This window comes from Hibiscus syriacus, unplaced genomic scaffold, assembly GCF_006381635.1.
Source record: "Hibiscus syriacus cultivar Baekdansim isolate YM2019G1 unplaced genomic scaffold, ASM638163v2 tig00111810_pilon, whole genome shotgun sequence".
Classification (NCBI taxonomy): domain Eukaryota; kingdom Viridiplantae; phylum Streptophyta; class Magnoliopsida; order Malvales; family Malvaceae; genus Hibiscus; species Hibiscus syriacus.
This window is the reverse complement of record NW_024063186.1, coordinates 2279290-2300285: the sequence shown is the minus strand read 5'-3', so window position 1 is coordinate 2300285 and position 20996 is coordinate 2279290. Positions and strand designations below refer to the sequence as shown.

Here is a 20996-nt window from a genome sequence, read left to right as displayed (position 1 = left end):
TTATTTTCATTTTCCGTTTCTTTTTGCTCTGTATATATGTATATGGGAAAGGAAACCGAAGCCTTGTGCTTCATATTACGGCATTAATAAATAGAATCCGATAGTTCAGAATACCCATTTTGTATCGGTTTCATGTTTACCTTTCCCTAAAAGAAGAAAATAAAAATAGAACCAAAATATATGACTCCGTATCTCCAGGGTTTCTTGAAGTTTGTTTTCTATTTGTTTGTTTAGTGAGAAAATTAGCTTCTTTTCTTCTTTTCTTCTTTTCAAGAGTGGGAAAGGAAAAAAATGGGGAGAGGTAGGGTTCAGCTAAGGGGGATCGAGAACATTATTAGCAGGCAAGTAACGTTCTCAAAGAGAAGAGCTGGTTTGCTGAAGAAAGCTCGTGAGATCTGTGTGTTATGTGATGCTGAGGTTGCTTTGATTGTTTTCTTTAACAAAGGGAAGCTCTTTGAGTTCTCATCTTATTCCAGGTTAAATTTTACTCTTCATCTCTTGGTTTCTCTTATTGTATATTGCATGTTTTCATATATATCTATATTTTCATTTCTGATTGTTTTTAAGTTTAGGTTTTTATTATTTTCCTTCCCTTCGTTCATTACCGCACTTTTTATGGCTTTGCATTAGACCAAAATATTCAGCTTTAGGACAGATTTGATTTGGCATGAATAAAAGCATAGGATCTTCTTTTGATGAGCCGTTTCAGATGTCATTTTCTTCCCTCCGATGCATTTTCCATTTGGAATATATTGTCTCTTTCTTTAGTTGAAGAAGATGACCATTTTTGTCTATGTTCTTTGTTGTTTGTTGAGATTTTATGACATCTTTTTTTCCTCCTCTTTTGGGGATTTCAGGAAAGCTTCTGCATAATTGATTTGTCAAATCAGAAGTGAAATATAATGTATTTATGTTATCTAACCTCTTTGATAATCTTTGTTTAGTCTTAATTTAATTTTATTTCTATTAATTAATGTGTGAAATTCCACATAAATATTAGACAACAAATTATTTGAGCTGCAGGGTACGGGATGAGTTTGCTTGATTAATTAACATAATGCAAATTAATGGTAGTACCCTTTGGTTTTGTTTTGGATTGATTCAACTTTGAAAAGTGAAGCTTAGCATACACTCTTTATTTAGTTAAAGAAACCTGTTTTTGTATTTGATTACTTGTCAAATTAGCACAAATCTGATTGCTTAATCTTAATTCTATGATTTGTTGTTTACTGTATTTGATACTTGTATGTTTCATATATAAGTATTTTTCTGAAAAGGGGTATGTTCATAGAAGTTAAACAGGAAATAAAAAGGTGGAAGATTATGGAAATGTTTGTGGTTCAATTTTCTTTTATGTACTCTAGGTTAATTACAAGGTAGCATGTGTTTAGAATTTTTTAACCAATTGATAACACATATATATCCCGTAGACACTAGGGGTGAGCAAAACTCAACTAGACTCGAAAAATTGAATTTTATTTCTCAATTTCAAGTTAGTTGAGTCGAGTTGAAATTTGAAAATTTTGAGTTACTCAAAAAATTAAAAATTTGACTAAGTATTTTGACAATATTACGATTTAATCCATGAGTTGATTATTCCTTCAATTTCTCCTTCATTTTAAGTTCATTTTTTTACAAAATTTGAACTACATGCTCCTAATCCATCCTAGAATACATATGCACTTTCAATTCCTCTTTTTGATAACAATTTTTCTATTTTTCAATTTAGTCTATCAATTTTTTATAATTTCCTTATTTCTTCAATTCATCATTTCTTTTGGAGAAAATAACCTCAGTGAAAAATGCCTTATAATATACGATTTTAACCATTTTTTTTTGGATTTACCAAAATGACCAACTAAATCGCAATGTGATCGATAATTCGCAACGCGATCTCCGATATCGCAAATCAGTCTCCAGATTCGCAACGCGATTCTGACTATCGCATTGCGATTTTTCAAATTCGCGTTGTGATTTTTCGACTATCGCAATGCGAATATGTAAATCACAATGCGAATATGTAAATCGCAATGTGAATATGTAAATAGCAATGCGATTATGACTATCGCAACACGATTCTGACTGTCGCAACGCGATTCTGACTGTCGCAACACTGAATTTCAAATTCGCGACAGGTTTTAATTTCGCAACACAAATGTTTTGGGTATATAACTATGTAGCAGAAGCAACTCATAACCTAAATCCCTAAATTACAACTCATTCCATCTCCATCTATCACTCTCTCCGGCAACATCCGTTCCTATATCCAACGACATCATTTCCCATCCGGCAACAAGTTTTAGTTTCGCAGCTCGTTTGTTTAGTAAATTAATTTACAATAATGAAATCATCTAATGTTGATCATGTTTGGATAGATTTGTGTTTGGAGGGTCATGGGAGAATGTTCATGGTGTTTTACAATATATGTCTTTATCCATGAATCTTCAACTAAAACTGTCATTAAAAAAGTCAACTTATGAAACTCTAATGTTACGTGTTGCAAATAAATTGAATTTAGAGCCCTTAAATGGATTTAGGCTATCTTATCAGAGAAAAGGTAAAGTTTATTTGTTAACCGACAAAGAAGATGTTGAACGATTCAATGCTTACATTAGTGTTTCGCAAGATGATGTTACATTGTATGTTGTTGAACCTAGAAGTAGTGAAGTTGGGTCAGTAACGGGTAGTAATCAATTAAGTTTTTCAACCCTAGTTTATGGTGCTCAAAATTTAATGGTTCCACCACAATTTCATCACCAAGCAAATTTTGTTTCACCACATTTCCAATACCAAACACAATCTCAAAACCCACAACCTTTCCCTAATCCAAATCCCAATCAACTTTCAGCACCAAATTCCGGTTTTCGTATTAACTAGTTAGACGATGATGAGCCAACATAAAAAATTGTGAGTACTAGTCGGTATTCAAAATTTGATCTTGGTCAATACCCGACTTTGATCTTGGTCGATACTCGGATTTTGATGATGTTTCAGAAGAAGAAACAGACCCTGCGTGTAATGATTTTGATATTGATCAATACCCGAATTTTGATGATGAAACAACCGCTGCCGAGGAAGATGTTGTTGATGATAATGAGGAGGAAGTTACGACTGTGAATGAACATGTTGAACATCCATTCTGTAATTCATATAACCCTGAGAAGAAAAGAAGAAGAAGAAATCCTGAAGAAAAGTCCCGAAGAAAATGCCACGGGAGTATAACTGGAATATGCAGAATTACTTCAGATACCGGAAGAAGAGTTGGTAAAAATACAGTTGATTGTTACACAAAAATTACCCGTATCAAGAAAGATGATTGTTTTGATACAAAGGAAGATTTGAAGATAGCTTTGTATACGAAATGTGTGGAAGATGTCTATCAACTAAAAGTTAACAAATCAAGCAAAGATCGTTTCGAAACAAGGTGTATGATTGACAAAAACTGTACGTGGCGTATGATTGCAAAGAGGATAAAAGATTACGAAATGTTTCAAGTTAGGACTTTTATTGATAAACATACATGTTCAATAACCCAAGTTTTTCCTCACCATAGACAGGCAAACAAAATGGTGTTGGGTGGTTTTCTGGCTGAGTTAATGTTTTTGAATGGCAGGGTATATCGGGGACATGAAATTATGACTGACATGAATGCTCGGTTCAAGATTAGTATCTTATATTCTCAAGCTTGGAGAGTCAAATGTTATGCCTTGAAATTGTTGAGGGGGTCGGCAGAAGCATCGTTTGCCCAACTGTCGGCTTATTGTCACAATTTAAAGCTAAAAAATCCTGGGTCGGTAACTCATATCAAAACAGATAGAGATGGACACTTTGAGTTACTGTTTATCGCCATTGGTGCTGCGGTTAGTAAATCAATATAATTTTGTTTACTCATTTTTGTTAGTTACATGCATTTCACATTTAAATGATTATATTTCTTGTGTATATGATTTTGTAGATTCGTTCGTTTATTACTTGCATGCGCCCAGTTATTATAGTTGAGGGAGCACATTTAAAAGGTCGATACCTTGGAGTAAACTTATTAGTAGTAGCCATGGATGCTAACAATGGGATACCGCCAATAGCTTACGGGGTTGGCAAATTGAAACCTCTGATTCACGGACATGGTTTATGGGGCATCTTAGGGATTGCATAGGTTCTATTAGCAATCTGACAATCATATCCGATAGGACAAACTCAATTGACAACGTTGTTAGAAGGTGTTTTCTAGATGCTTTTCATAGACTTTGTGTAAAAGCTTATCGGGAAGTGGATTTTAATAAGCATATAAATTGTTTAAGACATATTTTGCCTCAGTGTGTTCAAACAATAGAAGATTTTGGGTTTGAAAGATGGTCAAGAGTACATCAACTTGGAGTAAGATATGGTTTCATGACGTCTAATAGTGCAGAATCAATCAACGCTAAGTCGTCATTCCTAGAAATTACCAATTACTATGTTAATAGAGTTTTTTCGAGCCTCTATTCAACAGTGGTACTACAAGAAATGAAACCATGCATGTATTATTTCTTTAAATTCGTAACTTATCATATATTTTACTAAGTATTATTTATTTAAATTTACAGGAACATTGGAACATCGTGTTACACCATGGACTGAAAAAAGATAACGAAACGTGTTATGATGTCAACGTCATGGAGAGTTGAACCTTGTTCAAACATTTTGTTTGAAGTACTGGATAATAACTTAAATGGGCTTGTCGATCTAAATGCAAAGACGTGTAGTTGTATGAAATGGCAAACATCTGGTTATCCGTGTGGGCATGTTATAAAAGTTGCTCTTCATCTAAACCAAGATGATTCAAGTGCATACGCTATGGATTGCTACACTACATAAGTATATCGACAGACTTATGCCGAGATTATCTACCCTATTCCACATCCTTCTGAGTGGGACATACCAGATGACTTACAAACAGTTTTGCCACCAACCATGGACAGAAGGCTACCTGGCCGACCAAAAAGTCACGATCGTATACCGTCTAAGGGTGAAGAGAAGAAGAGATCGACATGTAGTCGGTGCAAGGAAAGTAGTCATACAAGGTTGACATGTGGATCACCAGTGCCATCACAATCATCTTTTCTTCTACCAAAATATGGATCCTCATCAAAATCCAAAGCTCATATGGTGTCAAGAAAAAGGAAATCAAAATCGCAATCAAAATCAAAATCCCAATCACAACCGGCTTCACCTTTTGGGACTATTAACTTTGGTGATTTTTAAATGCAAACGTTGTATTATGTGTAAACTTTTAACATTTTCAGTTAGGCATGTATTAGTAACTTGAGTTTGAACATTGCTATGATCTATTCAGTTGTTATCACTTATTACACATTCATTTGAATATCGCAACGCAAATTTGACTATTATGTGTATTTTATGTGTAAACTTTTAACATTTTCAGTTAGGCATGTATTAGTAACTTGAGTTTGAACATTACTATGATATGTTCAGTTGTTATCACTTATTACACATTCATTTGAATATCGCAACGCGAGTTTGACTATCGTAACACGAATATGACTATCACAACGCAAATTTGTCTATCGTAACGCGAATTTGACTATCGCAACGCGAATTTGATTAACGCAACGGCTATTTGACAATCGCAACGAGAAAATTACAACGCGAATTTGACTATCGCAACGCAAATTTGAGTATCGCAACGTGAATTTAATTATCGCAACGGGTATTTGACTATCGCAACGAGAAAATCGTAAAGCGTATTAGACTATCGCAACGCGAATTGACTTTCGCGTTGCGATTTTGTCTTTCGCATTGCGATTTTGAGTTTATCGTTGCGAAAGTGTACCTCCAACAGGTCTTTTGCCTTCATATGATGCAGATTGAAATCAAAAATCAACTTTTACATTTCAATCAATTAAACAAGCACAAATAAGAATTATTTACACATCAATATTAAACAAATCAACTTTTACAAATCAATTTTTATAAATCAATTAAACAAGAAAAAATGATAATAATTCTTATTTTCCTCATCAATTAAACAAATCAGACTTTTAAGAATAAATTAAACAATAAAAAAAAGTGTACCCCAGACAGTTGTTTATGCACCCATACATCAATTTCATGCAGCTCACTTTAGGATTAACCTACAGAAACCAAACATTTGCTCAAATAACACTTTCTACACATCTAAAACCAACAAGCAGCAAATTATTATTGAATTCTAGGTACTTAACAACACTTGCATTTGACTTACAAATTGTTTATGGACACTTTCATAACGCGGATGCAGGTAGGCAGTGTCTCGAATATATCGCTCTAGCCATAAAATGCCGAAACCACAAGCCTACTGCACCTCTATCTCTATCGGTGGGAGGTAGAAACTGTGTACTTCCTGTCGTCAAACGCTCCAAGCACATGCATACGAGAGGACCACAATCCCCTCTAGCTTCCGACGTTTGTTGTGGCGCGGTCTCGTCTCTGATAACTGTAACATTGAACTTCTTTAGCTTCTTGTTTCCAGAATAAGTCCAATAATTAATCGCATCCAAGAATTTAGCCAAATGAGAGCTACATCCCTTAATAATATCTCTCAAATCAGACAATGATATATAATTTATTATGCTGTCATATACTATTGTCTTCAGGGATGGGAGCTGAAGCTCGACGAGAAGCCAATGAGTACGTTCTAAAACAGGGATAAACACTTGCAATCATAAGTAATAATTCAAATTGCACACTTATTTATGAACACCTTTAAAATATTTTAAAAAATAAATACTAACCTTATCGACCTCTCACCATGCAGGATAAAGTTTAGCTTGTCCATTAGCCAGCACATATGATTCATGTCGTTGATTCTTCAAGTGAACTATGTGAAAAGATGTCGTCATAATTGTATATCGCGTATTTTTTTTTCTTCAATTTCCTTACTATTAGAAGACGTGACACTCATGCATCAATATGCTGTTTTACAAAAAAAAGACATATATTAGTGAATTACATAGATTTAAAAAAAATTAATCAAAATGAAATATAAGAAGAAATATAAGAAGAAATATAATACTTACCCCCCATCGAAATAGCCATTGTCTTCAACCCCTAATAACACACCCCACCAAGAGCGTTCAATCAACAAATACATATCATCGTTGAGTTTGTATATGTCAGTGTAACACCCTTAGCTCCGCTCATGTAGATAAAAATCAACTGCGGTCTTAGCCCAAAAGGTATTATCCAGAATTGTTTCCGGTAGTTGTTTCCTCTCCACTTCATCTGCCGGAATGGTACTGGCCGGTAACTTATACGAAAGCCAATAGTCATCCATCATGTCCGGCATGTGAGGGGGTTTCTCAATAATTCAATATATTACGCCGTGTGAATCGGGCTCTAGAATGTTGGGAGGGACCTCTTCAACGATGACAGTGGCCTCTTGAACAGTGGGAGGGGACTCTTGAGGGATGATAGGGGCCTCTTGAACGATGACAGGTGAGTCGGGTTTTTTCTTACGGATTCTTCGCACTATTGGGGTGAACGGAGAATTAATGGCACGTGCACGCCGTCTGATGCGTGAACTCCATCTTGCAAGAGAAACCCGACGTAGAGCATCCACCTTAGCGGGCCGCTAAAAATAAATTAATACATAAATCAGTAAATAAAAAGACATGATATTAAACAGTGAAAACAAAGACAAATATATTTCAAACTTGTACGATATTCACCCAAGTCATTATTCTATCATTGTTCACAAAATGCATCAGATAACATTCCAGAAGTAATCACTTATATAAACATTTAAAAGGACAGCATATAGGTTTAGTGCAGGTTCAATGACAACATAAAGAGTAGTAGTTTATTCTTGAAACTTAAATTTTCAACACTGTGAAGTTAGTATTTGTCTGTCTTTTGGTTGAAGTAATGCAATTCATTCAAGTTTCAATTTACAGAAGAAGAATAGAATCTGAAACTTAAAATCGCAACACGAATGACTATCGCAACGCGAATTTGACTATCGCAACGAGAGAATCGCAATGCGATTTTCATTTCGCATTGCGATAGTCAAATTCACGTTGCGATAGTCATTTTCGCGTTGCGATAGTCATTTTCGCGTTTGCAAAAGTAAACTATTCTTCTTCTGCAAATTGAAACTTGAATGGATTGCATTACTTCAACCAAAAGATAACCAAAAACAAATACTAACTTCACAGGGTTAAAGAATAAACAATTTAGCAGTATTGACAGCAACCGAATGAATTTACTAAGCAATCTAAGTGAAATGGTTAATCTAAGTGAAATGGTTAATCTAAGTGAAATTACGAGTAAATTTATCATCAAGTTAATTATGAAAAATATTAAACTTACCTTGTTGCATAGAGTATGAACCTCATTCTGCAACGATGCTACCATCTCACGTAGAGCGGCTACCTCACCACGTAAAGTAGACACCTCAACACGCTATGCACCATTGTCATCGCGTAAAGTACCGACCTCCTCTCGCAAGGCATTGACCTCATCACGTAACTCCCCTAACTCATCCCATAGAGGTGGAGTTGGAGAACAGGGAGATAAACGTCATGGCATCTTTACCGGTCGCCTATCATGAGGTGATGGTGGAGAAGAGGCTCGATGATGTGATAGAATAGGTGATGGCTCTCGTTGTGGAGGTGTATAGTCGGGTCGATCAGGTGATGGCTCTGGGTGAGGTGATGGCTCTCGAAGTGGAGGCTGCTCATCATTCGTGCCATCAAAAAAACGCTTACTAGCTTGCCACCAATCAGTGGCAAGCTCAGCTTCCGTGGGTGTCAGCCTCTGTAATGGAGTGTTGGCCTCCTAACAATATAAAAGCTCAAACAAAGTTAAATGTGTACTAGTAATAACTTGTTTATAAACATATGGTAGTATTTGTGTTAACTTACATTATTTATTGTCGTATATGGTAGTAAATTTTCCCATTGCTGCAAGGTCCATTTCCTCTTCCAGGAAATAGCCCTAGGAATATCATTAGAAGTTTTTAATGCATATGTCTGCATGGCGGGAAAGGCCTCAAATATCCAAATCTACAAACAATATAATAACAAACATTAGTAATTGTTAAATAATAATTAATTATTATTTTGGAAACATTATATAAAAATTCTTACCTTAAAGGCCTAAATAAAGCCTGACAAAGTGTATTTGGAACCATCGCCACGCAAACTTTTTCGATCATCAAAGGCAGACGACAACTTATTCCATGTAGCTTTCCATAGATACGAACCCCACGGAAACAGGTTTCATGCATTTAGGTCCTCTACCAATTTAATTAGATCATTCGGAATAGGTTGTCTGGCCTCTCTGCCTAAAAAGTCGACATGCAAAAGTATTAGAAGGCATACTCGGACAACATCGACGTCATCCATCCGAGTAAAACCATCTTTCTTATTCAATAATCTCGTCAAGTCTTCCACGTGTAAATTCGGCTTCTCTATTGACAGCTCAGGAAAAACCCGGGATAACCATGATAGGCGGGTAATATGTCTAGTGTACCGACCTACATCATCGTGTCCGAAGCGTAGACCGGTGATTAAGCAAAACTCCTCTCACCCAAAACACGTATACGCCGGTAGAAAATCAAACCATATCTCTTCATCACGACGTTGTATAGTCTCTGGTAGATCGCTAGTCATGGTTTGAAGAAACAGATGGGTCAACATAGCATCTCCACTCGGATGTTGTACTTTCAGCCATGGCCCGAAGCAAGTATCCTCAAATATTTTTCTTTGTGCAGGTGAAAGCTTCGACGCAATTGTTTTGGCCAGGCTTAATTTATTTCTTAAGGTCAATTGACCCGAATAAAAGTTCTACAAAAACAATAAATATACAAAGTTAGATATACCAAAAACTACACTGTGAAGATATACCAAGAACAATAAACATAAAGAGTAGTAGTTTATTCTTCAAACTTAAATTTGCAACACTGTGAATATAGTATTTGTCTTTGTTTTTTTTGTTAAAGTAATGCAATTCATTCAAGTTTCAATTTGCAGAAGAAGAATAGTTTCTGAAACTTAAAATCACAACACGAAAATGAAACTCGCAACACGAAAATGACTATCGCAACGCGAAACTAAAATCGCATTGCGATTCTGTCGTTGTGATTTTCATTTCGCATTGCGATTCTCGGTTTCAAATACTAAAATTGAAACTTGAATGGATTGCATTACTTCAACCAAAAGACAAAACAAAGACAAATACTAAATTCACAGGGTTTAAAGACTAAACAGTTTAGCAGTATTGGCAGTAATCGAATGAATTTAATAAGCAATATAAATGAAATGGTTAATCTATTATTGAAATTACCAGTAAACTTATTATCAATTTCAATATAAAAATCTAATAATAATGCAAAAATTTCAAAAAAAAAAAAAAAAACTAACCTCGGTGGTTGATTTGGTTGATTTTCATTTCTGACCGTGAATGATTGGAGGGTGGCTCTGAGAGATGGAGATAGACGGATTTCTCCGAGATGGGGACTTATTTCGTCAGAGATGGGGACAGATGTCGCCTTAGAGAGTGAGAGATGGAGATGTGACTGAGTTGTGATTTAGGGTTTTAGGTTATGAGTTGTGATTACGGGATATACTGTGGACTGTTCAGTGTTCTGATATATTAATATTCGTGTTTGGAATTTGAAAAAAAATACGCGTTGAGATAATAATGGCGCTTTGAAAATCGCATTGCGATAGTCAGAATCGCGTTGCGACAGTCAGAATCGCGTTGCGACAGTCAGAATCGCGTTGCGATAGTCAAAATCGCATTGCTATTTACATATTCGCATTGCGATAGTCGGAAAATCGCAACGCGAATTTGGAAAATCGCAATGCGATAGTCAGAATCGCGTTGCGAATCTGGAAACTGATTTGCGATACCGGAGATCGCGTTGCAAATTATCGATCGCATTGCGATTTAGTTGGTTATTTTGGCAAATCAAAAAAAAGTTTGTTAAAATCTTATATTATAAGGCATTTTTGGTCACTGAGATTATTTTCTCTTTCTTTTATGTTCTTTTTTACCAATTTGAGTCACATGCTCATATACTACTATAGAATATCTATGTAACTTCAATTCATTTTTTTACTAAAAATGTTCTCTCTTTTTTTTAGTCCATTAACTTTGTATTTTACTTGATTCGGTCTTTTGACTGAATTTGTTTGCAAATTTTTTTCCCATCAATTCCTTTACTCATTTGCACTCTCATCAATATTTTACCTTCAAAATACTTTCTTTAAAATATAATAATGTGAATATATTTTATAATTTTAGATTATATTTGATATATTAAATAACGTTATAATGTGAAAAAGAATGTGAAATATATATATATCTTATATGGTTAAAGAAAGTCAAAAAGTTGGAACCAATCCTTACCATAATATTATAAACAATTATAACAAAATCAGCATATAAACTCGAATAACTCGACTCGAAAATTTTTTAAGTTAAGTTTGAGTTGTAAAATGTGACTCTTCAACTCGAATAACTCGAAAATTTGTTTACTCGACTTGACTCGATTGAATGCTCACCCATAGTAGACACAACTGCTAACTCAAGTCCACTAAAAATAATAAAATTCCCTTTTATTATGGAGATCGTTTATCATATTATAATTCTGGTTTAAGTTAATTCAAATGACATTGCCCTTTGATTATGGGAGTTTGGTTAAGATTTGTCATTAATTCAAGTTTGAAGGGCCAAATAAGCTTAGGTAAACTTCCTAGAGCTTTGTGCCATGTTTAGGGCTTGGTGTTATTAGACACAATAATATATTTCTCTCATTAGATTGCCACCTAATGACATTGGCTATGTTCATGGGCATTATGTATGGAAAGTGAGGAAAGCAATGTAACTTTGTCGTTTACAATATCCATATTGATCTTTCAACATAGTATTAGCCACTTAATTAAATGTTATTGTGTCTAATTATAACATTATTAGTTTATATTTGATATTTTTATGATATATACAATTATAATTATGTATTAAAATCGTGTTAGGGATAGTCCTGTTAATATTCAAACTGTTTGTAAATGCTGTAGATGCTATAGTAGGAATTGGGTTCTAGTTGTAGCAAACATTTTGCTTATAAATGATATAATTTGTTTATCCAAAAAATATATTAAATGTGACATTTTAATAATAAATAAAATCATACATTATTGATATATTAATATAAATCGTTATTATAACTCTGTTAATTAAATATATTTCCTTTAAATTTTAATCTGATTTTATTTTGAGTATTTTCACGGTTTTAATCCGCATCCTCTTTCTAATTTAATTAAATAAATTGTATCTAATAATGACATTTTTGTGATGTGACATATAATAATCACATTGAATTCATTGGATTCGAGTGCTCATCATAAACGAGTAAATGAATAATTATGATTTGAAAGATAACAACTCATCTAATAAGATGAGTGAAAAAAATAGCTCTTTTTCTTGAATGCATCACTGTTTTTGTCATTTCCTTTCACTTTTCATAAAAGATATACAAACGTAATAGCCTTAGAACACATTGTTTAATAATAGTAATAATAATAAATTTAAATTTAAATGACATTTTATATTATAATATAAAAATACATAAATTTAAATTTATTTAAATATATAATAACATATGTAAATGGAAATTGATTTGACCAATTTGAATATTATTATTAAAAAAAAATATAAAAACAAAAAACTCATGAACATCAAGGAAAATGAGATATATGAGTCATATGTACCATAATTCCTTGCATTGCAGTAAATATTCTTGAGGTTGTGTAAATTTTCTTAGAACATGTTATTTATTGAATATAGTTCATTTCTTTGTTCATATTTATGTATGCAAGGACGAGTGATCAAGGGAGTGGAAGGGCTATAACCCCTTCCAAATTGGTATAATGATATCTAATTTTTCTAAATTTAAATATTAGTTAAAGAAAATTTTTATTTTATTTTTCAAATTTTGAACTCCAATGTATAATAAATCTATTTTATGTAAAATAATTTACTTTCTTTTAATATTTGATCTTAACTTTATGTAAGTATTTTTCTTAGTTAGCTTTTTGTGTTGTTATTACAGCATGGATAGAATCCTAGAACGATATGAACAAAAATCATATGCAGCGAGGCAGCTTGCTCCAACTGGTTCTGAATCACAGGTATGCCTTGCATCATATCATGAAGTTTATTCAAAATGTACATTGTCGGAGTACTCATTCCAGATTATGCTGTGATTTCACAATATTTATATTTAATATAAATATATACTACAATAACGACCTTTGGATTTGAGAAATAACCATAAAGTTCTTGTCAATGCTACACAGGCAAACTTGTCTTTGGAATGTTCCAAAATCACTCAACTGTTGAAGCTTTACAAAGGAACTTGAGGTACAAATGTAACTTCATATTTTTGAAAGTTGCTCCCATATCTGAGCTTTCCTTTATATTTTCTACTTACCCTCGGTCCATGATTGCAGACAGTTCCAAGGAGAAGGGCTTGATACCTTGAGTCTGAGGGACCCGCAACTTTTGGAACAACAAATTGGTAATTCTTTGAAGCGCATAAGAAATAGAAAGGTATAACAAGCATTTGAAAATTCAACATCTTGTTTCAGTTATTTGCGTGTTTTAAGTTTAATTGGTTTACATGCAGAATAAACTCATGCACGAGTACATTTCACTGCTGCAGAAGAGAGCAAGATCTCGTTCATGACTTGGATTATAATACTTAAAAATCATTGATTAAATCCGAAAAGAGAAGAAGAGATTATTGAGTGGATATATTTTGAGATTGAATGTGGTGACAGGAAAGGACATTGCATGACCGGAACAACAATCTTGCAAAAAAGGAAAAGACATATTCATCAAATACATGAAGTTTCTAGTTTCATTATTGACTTCATTAGTAGTACTTGTGCCATGGATAAAGCTGAAAGAGAAAGAGCAGACGCCGTCAGAACATGCACAAAACCCTGCCAAAAACTCATCCGTACAACCACAGTTTCCTATTTGACAATTGGGTATGAGTGTGATAGCGCCCGTTAGTTTCGCCGTCATTCGAGTTACCCGTTACACCCGCAATAGCGCTCAACAGCGTCTGCGACGGCTGTAATAACGCTCGCGACGACCACAATCACGATAAATCTAAAATAATCGAAAACGTGACCGTAACCGCGATTTGAAACTATGATATTTCCTATGGTTATATTTGTGTTACCCTAAAGTGCCTTTATAATGAGTTGATGTGATTTGCTGCAATTACACTGATTCTCGAGCTTTTGGACATGAATCATGCAGAGGGGTTTACTAGGCCATGGAAGGAACAGACAAGGAGGTTCAGTTCAATCTCAATCTAGTACCGATACTGTGATAGGCTTCCTGGATGCTTGTAAACAGCGCGAAAGCTGAGCCCGACACGTACCACGATCTCTTCAAATCTCCAACATTTCAAACTATGTTTTATACAGAGAATACCTGGCATGAAATCCTCAAAAAAAAAAATGCTATGAGAAAACTATATGCAAGTTGTTTATTTACTGTTTATCAGACCCAGTTGAAAAATGTTAAAAGACATTGATTTACAATTCCGTGGCTAGGAATATGCAAAATTGAAGTTGAAAATGAATACGTCTATCATATTTACAGCAAACCCTTTGACGCAACAAAATAAAGCTGTTTTACTGAACACTATAACCTGGAAAAGCAAACAAAGTTTAAGAATTCCTTGTCAATTCTCTTCTTAACAAAGTAACGATCTTTTTAGGGCTTTATTTATAATTAGCAAAACCATTCATTCCTTTAATAAAAAGAAATCAAAATACCAACAAAACAATCAATAATCAATCTGGCGATTAAAAATAACAGCTAATAACAAAACCATTCCAAGGCTCAATTTTTCATTGAAATCAACAGCAAAAAAGCCATCAACAACCAAAATATCATCAACCCAGAAACAAACATGAATCAATAAAACTAAGGAAATCCATTTTGAATTATACCTATGAAAGCATCAGGAAAAAAAACTTTAAAAGCACGGAATCCAACACATGCGTAGAATGAAAAATACCCAATCCAGATAATCCCAAAAGCCAATGCTGATTGAAACAAAACATTTAACTTGTGAAAATTGAATTGATAAGGAAGAATTAAATGTTTGGGTAAATTATATAAATGATCATGAAGTAAGTCTTTATTCGCCGTTGAAGTTCCGAAAACACTAAAATGAGTATTTAACAATAACAAATAGATTACTCGGTCGTTATCTATCAAGTAACGAAAACCTAATATGGTATATTTGGCTGGCTTACTTAACACTATTTGACCACACGGGACAAAAGTTGACCAACCATTTAACTCCAGTAAAAACAATTATTTTAAGAAGAGCCTCGACCCCCTAAATAAACCCTAATTTCGAAAGTTGTAGATGTTAATTTGAAGATAAACAAATGGGTAAATTTGACAGGGTTGGTAACATAGGACACAAACTGCAAGGGCAACGGCAACGAGTTTGGGAATTTGGGATGGTCGGAGAGAGTTTGGAGGTTGGAATGGTCGGTGAAGGTTTAGATGAGAGATTTGAGATTAAGGTTTAGGATTTAAGGCTTGAGATTAAGATTTAGGTATTTTACTCTATTTAATAAAGAGCCACGTCATAATAAAATGTGAATAAAATAAATCATATGGTTACATTTTATGATTTGACGATCGAGTATTTAAAGTAAATTAATTTTAAAATTGAGTGGTTAAATTAATTTTTTTGAATATTAATAGTTAAAATAAAAGTGAATAGATTTCAAATAAAAAATTATAATTTAATCATTTGCTAGATTAAATTGAGAAGATGAAAAATACTTTTTTATAGAAATACAAATGGTTAGTTTTATTAAAAAAAAGAGAAAATATCTAAAACATGAGACCATACAAGAAAAAGATTTAAAATCCATCTAAAATACTCGAATAAATTTGATTGTATCGATAAACGAATTATAATAAGAGATTAAACTATTGAAAGATCACTGACAATTGTAAATCTAAGTTGAACATCCTGAGAAAAATATCTTCGAAAATAAATCAAATATCCATTTCTTTGATCATAGATGAAAGGAAACGTAACTTTTAGAGTTCTATTTTTCTTTAGCATTAAAATGCAAATGAATTCATTAGACAAAAACTACAAATATAAAGCATATATTAATGTGTAAAATACTATCTATATCTATATATCCAGGTAGCTAGCTCTCTAATAAAATGAAGGGCCTTCCTATTCCAGAAGCATTCATTGCTTGTGAGTTGGAGGAACCTCTAACATTATTCATTTTTTTGGCCAACATCTGCGGGTTCAGAAAGCTCCTGATGTTGATCCATCAGCACTGCAACCGAACCTTACCAGAACGAAGCCTATATTTCTGAAATTAATACATATTTAGAAAGATTATTATGTGTTCTAAAACAGTATAAACTGAGGCTGAAATGAAATGCCATTTTTAAATTCATTGATGTCCTCAGTGGTAAAAGAGATTATTGATTATCTTAAAAGACTTAAGTTTGAATAAATATGAGTGTAAGGTATGTGTATATTATCAATGGTTGTGTATATCTTGACAATAGTTAAGAAAGATTATAAACATATACTAATACAACTTATAATCACCCCATACTATTTGGAAAAAACACTATTTTTTTTACAAAATTAATATTTCTAAAGTGTACAAATATATAATTAAGTTTAAGTATATCTATATCTATATCTATATCTATATCTATATCTATATCTATATCTATATCTATATATATATATATATATACTTAAACTTAATTATGAAGTAATATAGGTCTATAATCTTTCATAATTAATCAGACATGACTTCAAAATCAATGATTCATACTACGATTTTGCTTCTAAGAGCATTTGAGGCAGAGGCAAACAAAATGGGGCATATGTGGGCCACGGCCCCAAAATTTTGAAAAATTATAATTTTGATCTTTAAATTTTCAAAAAAATTAATTAGGTCCCCAACAAATTTTTAGAAATTTAGATTAATCTTTAATTTTTTTAATTTTTAGTTAATTTTCTCTCATAATTTTTAAAAATTTTCATTAAATCTCTCAGATTTTTAAAAGTTTTAGATAGACCCCATATTTTTGAAAACAATTGTAAACTGAACCTTCAATTTAAAAAAAAAAAAATTTAAATCATTAAACTTTTTAAAATTTTAAGGTGTGCCCTCAAAATTTATCACCAAGTTCCCGCACTGGTTCAAAAGATGATATTTTTTTAAATAAAATATCACAATTATAGAGTTGTTTGGTTACATTGTCTTAATTTCATATGTTTGATTTTTTTTTAATTTTATAAGACACAATCATAATATGATAAATTTTAATATTTTATAATTTCATCTTATTATACAATATTTTAGGGGTCTCATTTTAAAAAATAGCACAAAGTCTCCATATCTTTTGGGACGGCCTGTAATTAACCATTGACAAATGCACACATACTTTACAGATGCAACTGTTTAAACCCAGGATAAGATGAATAACGCTCACATTAACCACTGAGATCACTTGATAATTTCAGTTTAAATATATATGTATATGCATGCATTAATGATTGATTACTTGATCAATTGTCAGCCCCTCAACCTTCATCATGTCTCTAATCTGCTTAGGAGCAGCCACTGCATGCCCAACATGAAAAAAAAGAGAAGGAAACAATTAAAACTATTATATCAACTTCCCATGCACAAACTAATTATATATATGATGTTCAGTGATCAGACCTTCAATGCCTCCAACCATGTTCAGAGCCTCCACAAATCTTGAATGAAGCTCTGAAGACCAACAAATTCTATTGTTCTTCCAAAAGGGTTGAGTCAGTGGCTTTAGTTCACCATAATTATTGAAACCTTCATCTTCTTTCTTGTTCAGATACAAGAAACCTTGGTTATAATTTCCACTGCTTGATGCTCCAAGAGAATTAATCCATCTACTCTCTTTGCATGCCAAAAATAACCCTTCCATACTTCTTTCCTGGAAATCATTCATAAAAAATATGCATATATATATATATATATATATATATATAGATTTGTTAAAGCTTATATCTCTGTTTTACCTGGAAATTATTATCCGGGATTAATGTTTTCTGCTTCTTTGCACAATCTTCTTCTGTAGTACTGCATGCAATTTCCTGGATTTCCCTCTTGGTTTGCATATTCTTCTTTATGTTTAGGAATTCCTCCTTTAATTTTTCAATGGCTATACGTTTCAAAAGATATAAATAATCAGGAACTAAAGAGAAAATGGAAACAATTTCTTTGAATTCTTGTTTTGAAGCATGAGTTTACCCTCCATTAGAAGCAGCTTGCACTGAGGAAGTTCATGCTTTAAAGCTTCAACCCTAGTTAACTCGTCTTCATGCTTGCGAATATAATCACTCAACACCGATAACTTATAGTACTCATTATCAATCCTCGATAGCTCTAAGAACAAGCTGCTCAAAGATTTAGGCACATATGTTGGCTTAAGACTCAAGCTAAGCTCCATGGAACTTGGGTTCATTATTTCCCCAGTCTTTTTACAGGAAAAAGGATTGAGAAATTATATGCCAAAATGTATGTTACATGTTTGGGTATATATTGTGTGTAAAACATTATTATAAATTCTGGGTTAGTCCTAGAAGATATTCCAATTCATTCTATATGATTTTGACAGCCAATATGAAACTCCAAAGCAGTAAAGCGGAAAGATTTCTTTTCTCTAAAGATGAACAAGATAAAAAGGTATCAATATTCAAGGTTCTTTTTAATACTGAGTAATTTAACTCCTCCATTAGAATATATTAATACGGAAGTAAGAAAATAAAAATATTTAATTTTTATTAAATTTTATCAGTTTTAGGCTTTTGAATAAGAAGATTATCTAAATTTAGAAGATGTGAACCGATCCAATCAAGTTTAACATCGTTTTTGAAATATGATTTTAGAAAGTGATGTTACAAAATATTTCTGAAAAATGATTTTGTGGAGTTGAATTTAAGTATAGTATTACTATTAAAAAATATTTTTGAAAGGATAAAATGTTCACTTTAGAGGTAATATTTGTAAATAAATTTATTTTAACTATAACAGCCGGTTTTATGATATCCAAATAATCTAACCCTAATTTAAAAAAAAAAACTTGGAATCGGCCGTTTGTATACCTGCTGCGCCGTAAAAATAATAGGTAAAATAAATTAACTTAGATTGTAATAAAAATATAAAAATTATAACATTTTATTATTGATTTTTAAATATAAAATATAAATTTAAATATCTTTTAAGTGTTTAAAATGAATTGTTAACTTAAATAATAAATTAGTATCGAAATTATTATTTTTTGCACGAGTCTAGTATCTTTAAATATTTATAATTAATATGTCTTGGAGTATAAATTATGCTTACACAAAATTTAATCTCAACAAATTAAATAATTAAAAATATATAATTTTATTTCAAAACTGATTTTCATAAAAATTAAAAATTTTAAAATTTTGAGATTAAGTGTAAAATTTTCCAATCATGACTTTAAAATTAACTTTGAAATTTTTAACATTACCAATAAGTGGAAAATCACTTTTCCATCTCCAAAAACATTTCTAAACGGGGGCCTAAGATTATTGTAATTTTTATCTCAAGTGTCCGTACACAATAAAATCTCAATAAACTGTAACACCAGAGGTAAGTGAAAAACAACATAAGCGAAGTCTTAAGAGATATAGGTAAAGATAATTGTTTTTGTTGATTTACGAATTATCAAAGATTCCATCATTTATATTTAAAGATTATCGTAGAACACGAATCAAACGATCTTCTTGGTTGAAGGTAAAACCGTTTCAAATCCCTAAGCAAAACTAAAAAATAGGTCATTGTACAACGAAAGTATATTATATTAATTTGAAGATTATCGTAGAACACGAATCAAACGATCTTCGTGGTTGAAGGTAAAACCGTTTCAAAACCCTAAGCAAAACTAAAAAATAGGTCATTGTACAACGAAAATATATTATATTACTTTGAAGAATTAATTTAATATCACATTAATAAAAATAATTAAAATAGGGCTTAAATTATAAAAGTAAAGAGTTGGATTGAAAAAATAGGGGCTTCAATTATGATGGTAAAAAGTGAGATTAAAAAATTAGGTCCTTCAATTATTAAGGTAGAAAGTGATATTGAAAAAGTTAGGGACCTAGATTTTAAAGGCAAAAGTGAGTGTAGTAACCGATTTTCGGAGGAAAGACCGATCCGACGTTTTGGAAAATAAAAATATTTTATGAAAAGATGGGAGTTGCCACCAATTATTTTTAAGGTGAGATTGGAACACCTAAAATCAGGTAATTTAATAAAACTTTTATTTCACTAAAAATACTAAGTTTTGGTCTACGAAATCAGAAATCTGGTTTGGAAGTTAGTTATGCGTGGGGAAGGATTAACACCCTACATCGCCTAAAATTGGTACCTAATCGATTACCCTATATTTTAAAATTGAAAATTTTGAGTTTAGAATTTTATTTAATTTAAAAGCATTACGTATGCATATTTTAAAAAGGATTTCAATTTACCAAGACCAATAACGACCACCCAAGCACAAGCGGTAGCTTCGTTATCAACCCTAATAAATGAACATTGCCTTATTTTGAAATCAAAATGAAATCAAACAATGAGTTATTCAACCTAATTATACTAAGTATGTTAATTAATGTTTCCTTATAACTTAAAGTGTCAACTTATGAAATTTAAAGGAACCTAAAAGATCAAACCTAAAATGTAGGCTCTAATATTAACCTTATCAATTTTATAATTTATTGAATCGAATAATTAAAATGGAACCTCGAGCATAAAGACGATGACCAAGTTAAACATTCTCCTAAATTAAAGGACTAAAATGAAATTAAACCTGAGATGAATGCTCTAATATTAATTCTAAATAGATTTTTT

General features: G+C 32.2%; 1 pseudogene; it reads left to right on the top strand.

Annotated features, from left to right (window-relative positions):
- Window positions 1–20996, top strand: part of LOC120171056 — a 31952-nt pseudogene continuing 10956 nt past the window's right edge.